Source organism: Lactuca serriola, chromosome 7 (genome assembly GCF_051521515.1).
Source record: "Lactuca serriola cultivar US96UC23 chromosome 7, Lser_US96UC23_V15, whole genome shotgun sequence".
NCBI classification, from domain to species: Eukaryota; Viridiplantae; Streptophyta; class Magnoliopsida; order Asterales; family Asteraceae; genus Lactuca; species Lactuca serriola.
In genome coordinates, this window is record NC_136414.1 from 103,300,699 (window position 1) to 103,316,829 (window position 16,131).

Consider the following 16,131-nt stretch of genomic DNA (forward strand, 5'->3'; position numbering starts at 1 on the left):
AAAGGAAAGGAAATACAATTTCCTTGGAACCTGTGTTCTACCTCCGGCTTCTTAGTTACCAGAGAATACACATTTTAAAAATAGGTCAACAAAATTTGTTAGTGAGATCCACAGGTTTTTGACTCTATAGATTTTATATAAAATAAGTTTCATAAAACCTAGAAGATTTGTAAAAAGATGTTCGTAACAAAAATGGTATCGATATGATCCGAGTGAGACGTATACTTGTAAACCGATGCAAGCATTTATGTCAACTTAATTATAATACATAAGTAATAATCGACATCTCTTTGCGATGTGTAATATAAAGTGTCTATTTTATATAAATAAACACAAACAAATCGGTCAACGGCGAAGCGTTATACTACATACAACCTTGGCGAAGTTTGTATTAGTATTTATGTATGTGAGATTTTGTGGAGTAAATAACTGATCTATGACTTGTTCAAGCCTCTGTGAAGTACAATAAGGTGCTTGTTGTCCCAACGACGCATCATCAACGTTGCGATAAAAGAATAAGATAAAAATAAGAAGTTATCGTCCGATTTGTCTCGTCATACGAATGTTGTAACTAACAACCATACGGACGAGGGTGTCATAAACTCCAACAATCCCAATATTTGGAAACATAATGTCATAAAAGAAATTTTACAAACCTTAAATGTAAGTTTTTACAGTTTCCTGTTGAACCCAAACAATATAACGATTAAATTGTATACGAATAATAATGTACATATTATTACTAACAAAATGATAATCCCTTATATAATTCGTTAACTATAATTAAAATCAGAAATGTTGACTTATATGATTATACATGATACTAGTTTCTATCGTGATATATTTTGAGTGTCGTAATGGATTATGTTCATAACAACGAATATACTTATGTATGATATTAATTATAATATCATAAGTTTATAAAAGAAAAGAAGGAAAAAAAAAATCATATTCTTATATAATATTTCATGTCATCAATTATATATATATATATATATATATATATATATATATATATATATATATATATATATATATATATATATATATATATATATCTTAGAGAGTTACATTTTGGTCCACGTCGATAAGTTCCTTCGTTCCTCCAATAATAAGGCTATGGGCGGTAATTTTTAACCGGTATGCTGGTCAGCAGCTTGGTTGCTTCATACCGCCTCACCGTCATCTTTATTTTTTCATATCCTCATGATTCTGTCATTGTGGCGTCTCCTTACTTCCTTGTTGGGTTTTCTTCCTTCCCGGCGTTTTCTCCAAGGCTACTCGCCACTCTTGCTTGGTTTCAGGCGCCATCTCACACCCTGTTTATTTATCAATAGGTCTAGGTTACACCATTTTTCCTCCATATGACACCTCCCCTGTCCTCTGTTTTATTTATCTATAACCCATATCCTCTGTGGGTCTCTTCATCTTCACGCTTCCACCATGGCTCTTAATTTTTGACCTACCTTTCATGATTCTTTCTTCAAAGAGGAACCCTTTTTCTTGGTTGATTTACACCGGATATGGCGCTCTGAGAAAGCTGATGTCCCTCGCTTCCCCTTAAGTAATTGGAGGAGAGTGGCTGCCATGTTTTCTCTATAGTCTACACCGCCTCAAAATTAGACTTTCATATTAATGCTCTTACCTTCTCTCTCTCCATATTTACGCCGCCACCAATTCTATTTTCTTTGACACAGGAGACTTCGCTTGGGGTTTCTCTGATATGAATGCCATCTACGTAGCGTGCTATTTATTTCCCGACATCCACTTTTATTCTTCCTTTCTTATTCCTTCGCCATCCATCTCACAAACATCCTTTCCACTTTTGTATTTTCTCTGCAAATCAAGTTGTCGGTGGTGATCATTGACCCATTTCGTATGATACTATCAATTCAACCACTCCGGTATACTGTTCACAACTTTAATTGACAGGTTGGTTTGTTATTATTTTGTCTATTGTCTATTTCGTATGTTTTGAACCCTAATCCTGTTTTTTTAATCGATTTGATTTCTGAAATTCTGTTTTGCAATTTTTTGTTTTGTTTTTGAAGCCGAAAAATAATCATTAGGGGGGTCAAGGTTAATAATTGGGTGGATACTGTTGATTGCATGTGTTTTCCCGATGGGTTTAAATATTAGTTCAATTCTTTGATTGATCAGATTTTCATGGATATATTGATTTTGATCCAGCTACCAACGGATCTTAATATATTTTAGGCCAGGTGTATGCTAACTTTTTACCTCACCTGGGCTTTTTTCTAAGCAGGCGTCATCATAGTAAGGATCAAAAATTGTACCCGAGGATCTACTTGAGTTATACCAAAGGTAAATTAAGGAACCAACATTACTTAATTGCAGCCTTAATAATTAGCACTCCGATCTCTTTTGTTCTCCTCTATTTATTTTTTTTGTTGGTTTTATCAATTAGGGCACCTAACCAATCATCTATCTCTCTTTCTCTGTCTATAGTTAGCACTCCAACAACTCTATTTTTTCATCTGTTTTTAGAAACTTTGTACATAGATGATTTAGGAATTTACTTGATGGTTTTATTATCTAGATGAAACAAATTTGAAATTCCAAACATTCATCAATCTCGGGAACTGAAGTGAATAATTTCTTGAATCTTTCATTTTCCAGTCAAGTGTTAGATCATTTGCTTGAGTGAGTCTTGATTTGCTTGACTATCGGCATACTTAGGTATTTCAGTTATTACTTATTTCCTAATATTCTTTGACTGTTGAATTCCAACACTCCATTTAAGCTCATTTGAATAGATTTTGTGGTTTAAAAAAATGTAATTTTAATACATATGAAGTGTTCGATAAAATGCTTAATGGTTTTTTTTGATTAATGCTATTTTATTATATATATTTTTAACAAGAAACCTTTCAATGTTTTTTTTTTCAATATTATAGTCTTGCCTTGCACAAAGCTGCCAAACAAGAGATATTACCTATAGAAAACCCAGACAAAGTTAGAAGAATAAGTTCTTAAAATGTTGAACATAATTACATAATAGTAACAGTAGAAATAATGATAATAATACTGGTAGCTAACACCTAAATACATTATGAGTTCAGTTTACGGAAACAACCATTATGTTGCTAAAGATAATGATGATTTCACTTCTTTCTTCATGAGTTTGATAAAAAAAATGCTTCTCATCAGGTAGAGTCTATTTTACCTCCTTTTTTATTATTTTCAGTCCAATCGACAATGCTTCTCATAAGGTAGTCTATTTTATCTCCTTTTTATATTTGTTATACATTAATACATGTTTAACTTTTGTAGACATTGGCTTACCATACACAGGTTTTATCTTCTTCACTACAAATCATCGTGGTTACAGCCTCATATATACTCTATCCTACAATTTAACCTTATTGTAAAGCTAATGAGTTCATTTTCATGTAGGGTTTTTTTTAAATGTGCAATGCTATAGTCGGGTATAATTATCAAAATATGACATCCTAATAGAAACTTTTTGAAAGTTTCGTACAGGTTCGCTTATAGGTTGCTTAGACAACGAATGAAACAAATTATAATAACCTTGGGATCTCTGAAATCATATTAGTCAAAAAAATTCAGGGAAAAAAACATAATCTCAAAGGTGAGCGTGCGTCAACTTTTATGTTTTCATTATTTTTTCTCATAAAATGACGATTTTGCCCTTGCAGATCACAGAAGAAAATGTAAAGAAGCATATATTAGCAAGGAAAGCTCAACTTTCTAGATATCTTCTGATCTGTACGCTGCATTATTGATGGAAAATCTCTTGCATAAGCTTTAGATGATAACATTAAAGTGTTCAACTTAGTAGGTGCGTCCCTCTTATCAAACATTCAAAAATAAAAGCAAATATTAATGGGATTTTAAATTTATAGTAGTCATGACTTCGGAGTTGATTTTCTTAAAGCAAATGATAGACATATAGCTAACAACCATGATTCCTGAATTAGTGGGTACAGTCTTAGTTTATGTAATTTTACAAAAATACTTTCTTTACATCTAACAGTAGGTTTTTAAATAATAATAGTAATAAAAAGAAAATAAATAAGTGAGATTATTGGAATCGAAACATGAATGAAATTTTTAGAAATCTTAAATATGGATAATATTTTTGGCCTTGTTGAATACATGTAGATACACTATTGAACCTGGAATCATAAGCTATGACACATTGTGTAACAAGACTACCAGGTGTGATGTTGTACTTTTCTTTTTATATTGTTGGTCTCGGTTTAGAAAGTTATGAAAATGGAAGATTATTTTGTGTATGTTTTGTAAATTATACCTTACCTTGTGATTTAGTTGTTTTTTTTTCTTTCTTCATTGTAGCTAAAAACTCAGAGTATAGGAATGATCAAGATTTCCCAATTGTCTGTTGAAAAATCTTGCAAGTCTTGCTGGCAACATCAATGGGAGTAACTTATCTCAAGTAATAACTGAATCTCTACATATCACAAATGCTTCTATATTCATTTCAACCCTTGAAAAATGGTAAGTAAATACACATGCACAATGCATCATCATCTCTAAAACTCAACTCAACATCTAAGAGTGACAAAATTGATTTATATAGGAGCCTCAATGGCCTTTGGAATATGAAACAATGAAAAATGAAGCTTAACAATCATCTCTTTATGTCCCTAAGAAGCACACCACTTCCCATACTTTGTCCATCATCACTGACATCAATAAGTTTTCTTCAATCTCTTGCTCAATATGATAAAGCTCTATTTATAAAATTGGCTACACGATAAGATCCATTTTGCAAAAATTATAAAGTTAAACCATAAGTAAAATAAAAATTCATTGAAACTTTCCTATTACCATCTTATATTTTTCCGGTTGTCAACAAACATGAGGATGAGGACGTTATTATAGGAAAAGGGAAAACATGCTTATGGATGTGCTAATAATCCCAATTATAGATACAAATGGAAAAAAGAACACAGTTTTGACCTAATCTGGTCAAACCGGAGAAGGAAAGAGAGAAGTGAGGAATCTGGTAGTTAGGAGAGTAATCAGTATTGTTGTTAATTATAATATAAATTTAAAAATGGGATGGGACTGGATGACAAATTAACCAAGTAAGATAAAACTGTGATCTAGAAGTTAACAGAGTGCAACAATCCGAGCTTCAAGTAAGATGAAAGTGTGATCTATAAGATGTTTTTTGGAAATTTTATCTATTTCTGCATGGATGTTGTTACCATAACCATCTGGGCAGATCAGTGGTCCTGTTCTTGCATTTCTTCTTCTTTTTATCTTTACATTCTATGATATAATGCACAAGTAAATGAAAACTCACCATCTACTACCTTATCCGGTTGCAAGCTATTTAAAAAACTGACATCTACAAAATATTCATGAGCATATTCTTTTAGTCTATATGTGAAGTGGCACTCTGAAAAACCGCTAAACAAATTCCTTTTGTTATATTCAGATTAAATATGGAGAAATTATATGCTTCGAGAAACTCCATTAGACTCTTGCTGTACTGACATCTTCATGTTCCTTTATTTTAGGGAAATTAATTAATATAATTGTAAATGTGTAAACGTAGTTATATTATTGTTATAAATGGTTTTTTTTTATATTATTTTTTATATCATTTAAAACTAACTTACTTATCATTTCTTTAGGGCCGTGATTATCACGGCCCCGGTAAGTTTACTAGTATATATATATAGCGTACAGACATAAAAGATTTACAGAAGAAAGGAAATTTTATGTCATATATTTGATATAAGCACCAAATTAGTTAATGGAACATAGAACATAATATAAGTTCATATAAATTTAATATATATATATATATATATATATATAGAGAGAGAGAGAGAGAGAGAGAGAGGAGAGAGAGAGAGAGAGAGTTAGGTTCATATATAACCTCTAAATATTGTGTGACAAATTTTAGACCAATCAAAACCTAAGGGTAAATTAGTCAATATGACAATGTAATTATATTTTTCATTTATTAGTTAACTGAATTACCCAAATTAAAAGCCTATATTTATGGAATGAAGACTACAACAACTTTATCGAGTAATCATCTTCTCATCTCCTGTACCATGCCACAACCATCATCATTATACCACTAATCCACCATCACCATATATAATTGCTTATTTTTAATATTAATTGTAAATTAGTGGAATAAAATTTTAACAAGAATTAATGAATATTTTTAGAGTTCATCTGATCACTTCGAATTTCATCAATATATAGTAGAAATTTGTCAAGTATGATTATTAAAGCGATTTTTTTTCCAAGTATCGTATTTATAAACACATTCTCAAAGAATGGTGATATTCCAAAATTTGGAAATTAATTCTAACAAAATTTTATTTGATGTTTTTTTACTACAAAAAGCAATTGTTGCCAAGTATGATATTAATGATTGTATTCTTTAAGAATTATTTCATTAGAACTAAGAAGTTCTTTACATATACAATGAAAAAGTCCAACATACTATACAAGCTAAAAAAACATATTCTTAGAGAATGATTATCGATCTTGTTATCAATTTACTTAACTGATATTATATATATGTTATCATTCTTTAAGAATTTTGGTACTTATTATTATTTCATTCTCCAAGAATTTAAAAGTGAAATGTAATATTTGCTCAAATTTTTATTAATTTTGAATTTTTATTATTCTTAGTTAATCATAAGGTGTATTTCTATTTTCCTGTTTCACTAATTGAGTTATCTCCTTCAATAAATTTTTCCCTATTCTTGTTCAACTAATTCTCCTATTGTAACCATTTGGGTTGTGGTGACTTGGTAAGGCATGTGGAAGATATGGTGGATAACCTATGTTCAAATCCTGGCACCACTAAGCCCTTGTGGCCATGGAGGTTCGCCTGCAGTGACTCCAGAGCATGAGGCAAAGCTTTATGTTCGCAACAGGGATTAGTCGGTACGCGAAAGCTGGCCCGGAAACCCTCGTTAGGGAAGTTCCCTTTCCAAAAAATTCTCCCATTGTTACTTCTTGTACAATTTCTACATCAATAATATCTTCTTGTAGCTGTGGTGCTGCTTGTGGTTGTGGTGCAACTGTAACAACAAAAAACATGTAATTCTTTTTCTAAAATAGTAACAATATATACCAACTCACTAAATTTACATTCCTTTAAACATGAAAGATTAAAGTTATATATTAAAGATGAATAATTCATATATGCACCATTATTTACAAAATTGTCACCTTTTAAAATCTTGTTAAGAATTAGATTAGACATAAACTTTTCTATTATAAATAAAATTACAAAAATGCAAATATATAATAATCATTAAGAATAAATATCATTTTCACTATTTATTCGCATACCATTCTACAGGAATTCATACAAATTAGTTAGGAATGAGATATTTAGTCGTTGACTAATTTTAGCTGAAGTTTAGAACTACATACATAATTGTTTAAAGAAAACAACTTTTACAATATGTTCTTTTTAGAAACAACTTTTACAATTTGTGTTCAAAACGTAGGGTGCAAACTTATTTGATGTTTAAATAGTTAATATTTTAATAAAGCATATAAGAACACGATTTGACATGTTGTATTCTTTAAGAATATGAATGATTTAAGTTTTAATATTTTACAATTTCTTATGGAAATCAAACTAATTAAAATGAAAAAACGATTAAAAACAAATTACATTAGGAATAAATATTCTATTTTGACTGATTTATAAACAAATTACATTAGGAACAGATATTCTATTTTGATTGATTTACAAACAAATTACAAAAAGAAAAATCATTTTCCCTATTAGCTTATTTATCATTTTTTAAGAGTGATACTAATTGTTGTAAGAATGAGATACTTATTTCTATACAAATTTAAGAATGAAATATTTATTTCTATACAAATTTAAGAATGAGACTTGGAGTTTACATGTTAAAGAATATAATTGTCCAATTCTTAAACATAATCCTCTTTTTAACATAATCTCATATTATTCAAGAATATAGGTCACTTACTTTCAACCATATGATTTCTTTATGTTTTTCAACACTTTTACCATCCGTTAGAAAAAATTGTTTGTATTTAACGATGTTTACATCCCATAGTAAAAATGAAAACTCTAATCGCATAAATGAATTTACTTTTGTGTTCTTAAAGATCAAATGAAAAATGAACATGCTTGTGGAACTACAAAATCATAATTATCGTCCTCTGTTTAGGTGCATCTTCTGTATTTATAAATTTGGATTTGAAATTCTCACATAGCCTCGAACATATCTCTGGTCCTCCCTTCTTAATCTTCTTCCCTCTGATGTTCTTGATTTCTAACGAGAAATTTGTTTTTTGATTTAGGTTAAGAAGAATCAGAGGGAGAATCGTTCACTTTATAAAGGTTTAATTGATTTTTGATATGGTATCAAAAATCATACCATTTGTTCATCACATGATTTTCATTAATCCTCGTAGATATGATAAATTGGTGAGAGATAATCAGTATCCCAAATTAAATGCAACTTCCTAATTTGAATGTGGCCAAAAAGTCTGCAATGACCCTGTAGACGGATTTATTTAGAAACTGAATAAAGAATATATTAAAAATTAATTAATTTCACATGCATATTTTTAACCATTAGATTTTCTAATCTAACGATCCATATTAAGTCATACATTCACACTATACTTAGGTTTCACATTTAATCCTAACCCTATATATATATATATATATATATATATATATATATATATATATATATATATATATATATATATATATATATATAGTATGGTTTTCAAATAATTATAAAAATTAAATGAGCATAAGACAATTTATTACGATCACTTATTGTGTGTATTCCCCTGTAAATGTTTTAAAAAAACCAATGATAAAAAGAGGCCGTAGATACTCACTTTTGTCGCGTGACGGTATTTGGTTCGAGGAAGTCGGGATGTTTCCGGTTTCACCGAGGCTTGAGATTTGAATGCTTTTATGGAGGTCTTAATACATAAATTAAAAATAAGTTAGACATCCATTACGTTTTATTAGAATTACTACATGTTAGTTTTATGATAGAAAAAAATAGATAATAATTAAGAATTTACCTAGTTCCTTCTTGGGTTTACAATGAGTTACTAAAAAGGGGTTGAAGTGTGATGTGATTTGAGTGAAAGTTTTAGGAGAGAGTTTGGTGGACAATTGATAGGAAAGAAGTGATAAAAAAGAGGAAAATATGGTTTATACAGAGAGGAGGGTATTCCATATCTTTCTTTACATTTCTTATAATTACTTTGATCTCCCAATCTCTATCTATTTAGAATCCAAGTGGTTTAGTTAGGATAAATAAAAAAAATATAGGGGATATTACTAATCTAGCCAAAATTCTTAATTACTTATCCAAAAATAGCAAAAAAAATCATATTAGCCAAAACTAGCCCACGAAAGAGTAGACTGGACACAGTTGACTACAGTCAACGCTTGAAATTTACTCTTTCGTGGTAATGAACTAATGTTTCACGACCCGTTTACCTTTTCGTGGCCCATTAGCCCAAAATATATGATGTTTAATTTTTCAGATTAGGTCATTTTTAACTATTGTTTTGTTGGTTTGCCTACTTTTTCCTCTCAATGGAACATCCGAAGAACAATGAGGTTTGTCTACTTTTCATCAAAATTTTACCGTGTTCTTGATTAGGAGTAGTTTTTGTATATGGGGTTAATTTTTATTTTTTTGAAAAAAAACCGAAAAAAAAATAAAACCGTAGGTTTCATACAAAACCTACGGTGTACAAGTGCGCAATGCACAGATTGTGCAGTGTCGACTTGTACACCTACGGTTTCGTATTAACCGTACGGATTTTTTTTTAAATTTGATGCAACATGTAAGAAATTATATAAATGTTAACATTTCATGATTTTTTTTTTCATAAAACTGAAAAAAAAATTGTGAAACCATAGGTTTTTTGGAAACCTACGGTGTACAACCATTTAATCCACAGTTTGTGCATTAAAAGGTTGTACAATGTAGGTTTCCAAAAAACCTATAGTTTTTTTTTTCGGGTTTTTAATTAAAAAAAATATATAACCAATAAACACTTGTATATATTGTCGTTTCCGTGATTTTTAAAAAAAAAAAAAACGAAACCGTAGGTTTGTATAAGGGTTTCCTAAAACCTAAGGTTTTATATATTTTTTTCCATTTTTCTTCAATAAAAATGTTTCTACGGAATTTTAACAATTGTATATTTGTTATGATTCCATGTTTCCATTTTGTGATAAAGTATGCTATTTTCTATGTCTCGATTATAGCATACAATAGTAATGTACTATCCATTTGAAGAACTTTCTATGTTTATAATGTGTAAATACTTTGCAGTATAATGTATTGATAAAATAACATTGTGTTTTGGTAGTTTCGGGTTTGCTATATTTTGTCATCTTAAAGGTGATACATTATAACATTCAAAAATTGAGAACGAATTCATCTGAGTTCGGTGTTTGGCATTGTGAAGAAAAAGATTGCTATGTTTGTTCTGATAACAGCCCATTTCCGGAAGGCCCATATTTCCCACTCTGAGATAACATGTATGACGACATTTTCCAAGCTATGAAGGCCGCTGAAGAAGCCAACGAAAGGGACTCTCAAATTAGTCGCAAAATCAACCAACGTGCAAACGACCTAGCAAATCAAGTAATTGAAAAAGATAAATGGATTGCTGAAACTACAAAAATAAATAAATAAATTCAAAGAGGCTCAGAAGTGGATTCGAGATGCAAATACGAAGTTTGATAAGCTTCAAGCTGAACGGGACCGTCTGACAAATGTTATTAGAATTAGAGAGGATTTTATCGACCGTGAACAAAATTTGTATCCCAAACAGTTCCTAATCTGTGGAAACCAATTTAATTATGTAATAGGTTGTGAGACAGTTAATCCTATTCCAATCCTTCTGCATTGGGAAATACTAGTTGAAAATACGGTCGTCTTACCACCATTTGCACGTTAGTAATATGTTAAGTTATCTTTATTATTAATGTTATGTTTATTTGTAATTCTAATTTCCTTTTAGTTTTTATGCTATGTTTATTAGTAATGTTATGTTTATTTGTAATTCTAATTTCCTTTCAGTTTTTATGTTATGTTTATTAGTAATGTTATGTTTATCGTAAGCTAAAAATGACAACTTATGTTATTTTATGTCGTTATTAACAACACGAAGCATACTTTGGAGGGTAAAACCAATAAGGTAACGATATCGGATTTGAAATTTGGATATTTTGCGACGAACAACTATGTACAAACAACGTAACCAACATATAAAACATGAAAATCACGCTTAAAAACATACTTTTATCGTAAGCTAAAATGACAACTTATGTTATTTTATGTCGTTTTTAACAACACGAAGTATACTTTGGAGGGTAAAACCAATGAGGCAACGATATCGGATTTGAAATCTGGATATTTTCCGACTAACAACTATGTACAAACAACGTAACCAACATATAAAACATGAAAATCACACTTAAAAACATACTTTTATCGTAAGCTAAAAATGACAACTTATGTTATTTTATATCGTTTTTAACAACACGAACAAATGAAAATTATATTACAAATACAATGGCAAATATATTACAAACATCATTATTTAAAGGGAATAAAAATTACATTGGCAATAAAACAACCATCAAAGGGTCTGCTATTTCCCATTCAGATGGTGGGGGAACATGGTGAACGTTGTTTGTGTCTAGTAGACGAGATGAAATACATCATCATGGTAAAATACTTGAAGTATATAAACTAATTAATGCATGTTTGAATGACGTGCTGCTGCGATAGCATGAGCACATGCTATACCGAGACTGCGCCATTTGCCACATGAACAAGTATGACCGTTAAGGTCTACAACACAAGTTGTTTTATACTCAGAAACTATATATATATATATATATATATATATATATATATATATATATATATATATATATATATATATATATATATATGTCGGGAAGGGAGACGAGATCTGTTGGGGGGTCTGTGTTGCTTGCCAACCAATAGACTTTTGCATCCGTCTTTGAAGCATCATTTCAACATACGGTGTGAGTATGGTAGTCAAACTCCCTAAAAAATAAATATGCTTATAAAAGGTTGTTGTACAAGTTATTTAATAATTTTATATTGCACCTGAAAATTTACCTGCCATTAAACTTCGTTCAACAAAAGTATGTTGCATGTACTCACGAATACCCTCGATAAGCGTTATAGAAGGGTTCCATGAATTGCTTAAGTCCTAAGCAGAGAATTAGGGTTTCCACTTTAAACCCTAGCAGCCCACACAACCATAAATAGACTCCTAGTCTTAGGAAAATCGGATCTACGATTAAGAAACCCTAGAGGGCCGATTTTCCCTTCTCTCCCAAGTCTTCATTTACATTGGGTGTTTGTGACTCCATTAGAGGTGCAACACTTGGGGCACTAAGCTTTCAAAGGTCAAGGATATTCAAGATGAACTTGTTATTACTACATAAAAAGAAAGGTAAGATCTAAACCCTAATTTATATGTCAATTTGATTGTTGTATGCTAGTTCTTAACATCATTGCTTTGGTGTTTAATGTTGTTGTGTTCATAGTAGAAAACCAAGATCAAAGCAGTTAGGGTTGCATGTTCATAATAGGAATGATGTTGTGGTCATAACCCATTAATGGTATCAGAGCCTATGTAGCTTTTTTCTAGTGAATAATGCAAAAGTGAATTGCCAAAGTTCAAGAAAATCGAAATTTTTGTTCTCTGACTGGCAGACTTGCCGAGTCCATTAATGGACTTGACGAGTTCCATAGTGGACTCGACGATTCCAAGGCTCTGTTGCCGGATTTTTTGATTTTCCTGCCAGATTTTGTTGAGGATTACTTCCAAAACTCGTTTTTCTTGCCAAAAAATCGATTTTTTATGTTTGGAATGGTTATCCTTGTCAAAATTGATGGATTTGGTTAAATATGGATAATATAGGATTATTATTAGTCAAGTATTTAACCTAATAAGTTTGAAAAGTTTCAAATTACACCCTGGTTTTATAGTTTAAATTTGTACTTGAATGTTTTAGTTTTTGAAATTTAAATAGTTAAACTCTAATATTTTGAAAGGTTTCAAAAATTTGTCCTCAAGTTTTGGAATTTAAAATTTAATTAAAAGGTCTTAGTTTTGAAATATTAAATTCTAAAACCTTAATATTTTGAAAAGTTCAAATTACACCCTTATGGTTTTATTAAATTAATTAAGTGTTTAATTAAAAGAGATAATTAATAAATCCATAATTATATGGTTTAAGAGTAATCAAATTAAAGGTATAATTTATTAATAGTTTAAACCACTTAGTATTTTAAAAGTATAAAATACACTTTATACTATATAACATTTGAAAGGGTAACATATTATATATGTATGAGTAAAAGGTCAGTCTTACCGTTAGTAGGTCTCATTCACGAAGTTGGTCTCTAAGGGGTGTTTAAGGAAATTGCCTATAAAATGGAGATCGAATAGGTATCCACTCTTACCCACCGCACTCTTGACTAGTGGATGGTCGTTAGCCGAATGGGTAGGATAGGACACAAGCTTCCATTATAAGTATAATGAGATACGAAATAACTAAACACTTTTAAAAATTCTGAAATCTTAGTTACTTTAGGAAAAATGTGGAATTGTTGCTAATCCATGAAATTGCACATTGCACCTTGTTGGTCGTTAGTGGAGCGTGTGGGGTTAACCGACACACTAATATGGGACCAATGAAGAATGGCAATGGGTAACTCGTAGATTATCATAGATCAATGGAGCGTGTGTGGTTAACTGGCACATTGATTAGATGATGACATCTTCGAGAGTACCAAGATAATTTGCATGGTTATCCACAACTTGTTTGTAATCCTCAGCATCCCAGTCACAAAATGAAGGGCACAATCGAGATTAAACATGTCATTGAAAAGTTCAATGAATCTCAAAAGATCTAGTAGTTTCAATTCATTTAAAACTTAAACCTTAAGATTTTAGTTTTTCATGGTGGAAATTGGTAAATCGTCATTTACCTACCTTCAAATGTTCTGAAAATTGGATTATGACATCCCTCTTCCGAGTAGTAGAATATTGTGTTGGGTCCTAACCTTAATATCTCATTTGGGTGTTTTATTAAGGACGCAATCAACTAACTTGAATTTCTCCCGTTTTGTAGATGTCAAAATCTAACAACTATGGTCTTCTAAAACCTTTTGGAAAAGGCTTTCCACATGAAGATGATGTTCCACGATTGGATCATGGAAATGAGAATCATGTTTCACTTCCTCCACCTCCTGCTATAATTCTCCCTGACCCACAAGCTCGAAGGCTTGAAAAGTTCAAGATCACTCAAGCCCTATTGGCAAAAAGACATGAATATAGGAAGTCTGTGTGTGCACACATCTTGGAGATGAAGTTACACATTGACAAGTTGAAAATGTTGGGTGTTGTTTTCCAGAGGAAGTTGGCTGTTGACTGGGTTCTTCAATCACTTCCCGAATCATATAGTGAGTTCATTTGAGAGTACTATATGATGGATCACAACGTGACCCTAATTGATTTGACTTATTTGCTTATTGTTGCAGAATCACTAATGATTTGGCACAATGATAGAGCAAATGTGTCTAGTAAGTGAATCTCTCAAACTTCCAAGGACATTGATGGCAACATTGGTAGTCAAGAAAAGTTCTCTACACAAGAGAAAGGCTGAGTCTGAGATTGTCCCGTGTGCTATTCCGAAGAAGGCCACATGTTTCTATTTCCAAGAGAAGGGGCATTGGTTACGAAGCTGCCACAATTATCTAAAGGATCGCGAAGATGGGAGAGTTAAGTTGTATGACTCTGCTTCAGGTAAAATCCGCTATATAACTCTAGTAAGTTCCTATTTTTTATTCTTAATATGTGATGTGATAAGATTTCTTTTTGATGTTTTGTAGGATCGAAGAAAAGAGAGGAAGCTTAAAGAAAGAGTGAGCTGAGTCTAATCACGAAGAAATGGTTTTCGATCACATGGTTCGAGGATTTGATTTTTGAGCTTGATATGTGCATATTTAGTTCATATTAAGTTTAGATTTTTATTCATTTATTAGCTAAATTATTGCATTTTATGGACAAAAGGTACTTACAAGTGTTTAAATTATATTTTTAGTCGAAAAATGAAGCTCGGAAGCAGGAGAAGCGGTTGAGAGATCGAGAATGGAACAAAGAAGAAAAACACTAAAAATAGCACCTAGTCGGTGAGCAGGGTCGACTACTCGGCGAGTCCAAGCGAAGATTCGAGAAGATAAAGACTCGGGATCCCAGAGACTTATCACAATACGGGGACTGAGAGATGGACTCGACGAGTCAATTCGTATATATAAAGATAACTCCTCAGAACGATGGGGGAGAATTCTTGAATGATTCAGAAGAGTTTAGCTGCGATAAAGAAGTCAAAAAAAAAACCCTAGAAGACGACGAGAGAAGCTAGAATTCAATCCCGAAGGAGAATTGAGGCAAAATTTCATCATCCAACTTAATCTTTTGTTTTGACATCATGGTTAAACAATTAGACTCTGTTTGTTTGTTGTTATTTACTTCAATTATGAGCTAAAACCTTTAGACTTCTGTTTGGGGATACAAAATTGATACTATGGTTTGATTTATTGGTAGGATTAATTCTAAGTTGGTGATTTTTGTTATTTTAGCTTGCTAAAGAACCTTGTGTGTGAATAATAATTAATTTTCTGTTAGTAGAAAGATAATTGATTAGCATGAACATCTATTGATTATCAATCTCATATGCTATGTGATCACTTTGCCATATGTCTAGGATTAATGAACATGAAACTAGAGTTAATAAGAAAATTGAGTAAATTCATGTGCAAGCTTGTGTGATGACCATCAACAAGAAGTTAATTAAAAGATTAAATTAGTTAACTATTGAAAGTCTAAATTAATCCGAATAATTAATCTAGTAAATCTAATTAAATTAGACAACTGGCCACTGTTTAAGCTAGTTTATTATCTAAGGATTAGTGTAGTGAATGCGAATCTAATCACTTGAATCGGTAACCAACAAAAGAATTAATCCATTGCACCATTACCTTGAAATCAACC

At 31.1% G+C, this 16,131-nt stretch overlaps 1 long non-coding RNA gene across 8 annotated transcripts; it reads left to right on the forward strand.

The window, feature by feature from the left end:
* The first annotated feature begins 1,095 nt into the window (after positions 1 to 1,095).
* LOC145062863 (uncharacterized) lies at positions 1,096 to 7,158 on the forward strand. 8 transcript variants are annotated; one of them, XR_013687754.1, is made up of 5 exons: positions 1,096 to 1,932; positions 2,052 to 3,823; positions 4,147 to 4,203; positions 4,342 to 4,503; positions 6,803 to 7,158. It is a non-coding gene; the product is annotated as an uncharacterized LOC145062863 (long non-coding RNA). The 8 variants fall into 8 exon arrangements; XR_013687756.1 differs by lacking the exon at positions 6,803 to 7,158 and adding an exon at positions 5,453 to 5,771 and having other exon boundaries at positions 4,342 to 4,441; XR_013687752.1 differs by lacking the exon at positions 6,803 to 7,158 and having other exon boundaries at positions 2,052 to 3,613; positions 3,681 to 3,823; positions 4,342 to 5,771.
* The last annotated feature ends 8,973 nt before the right edge of the window (positions 7,159 to 16,131 follow it).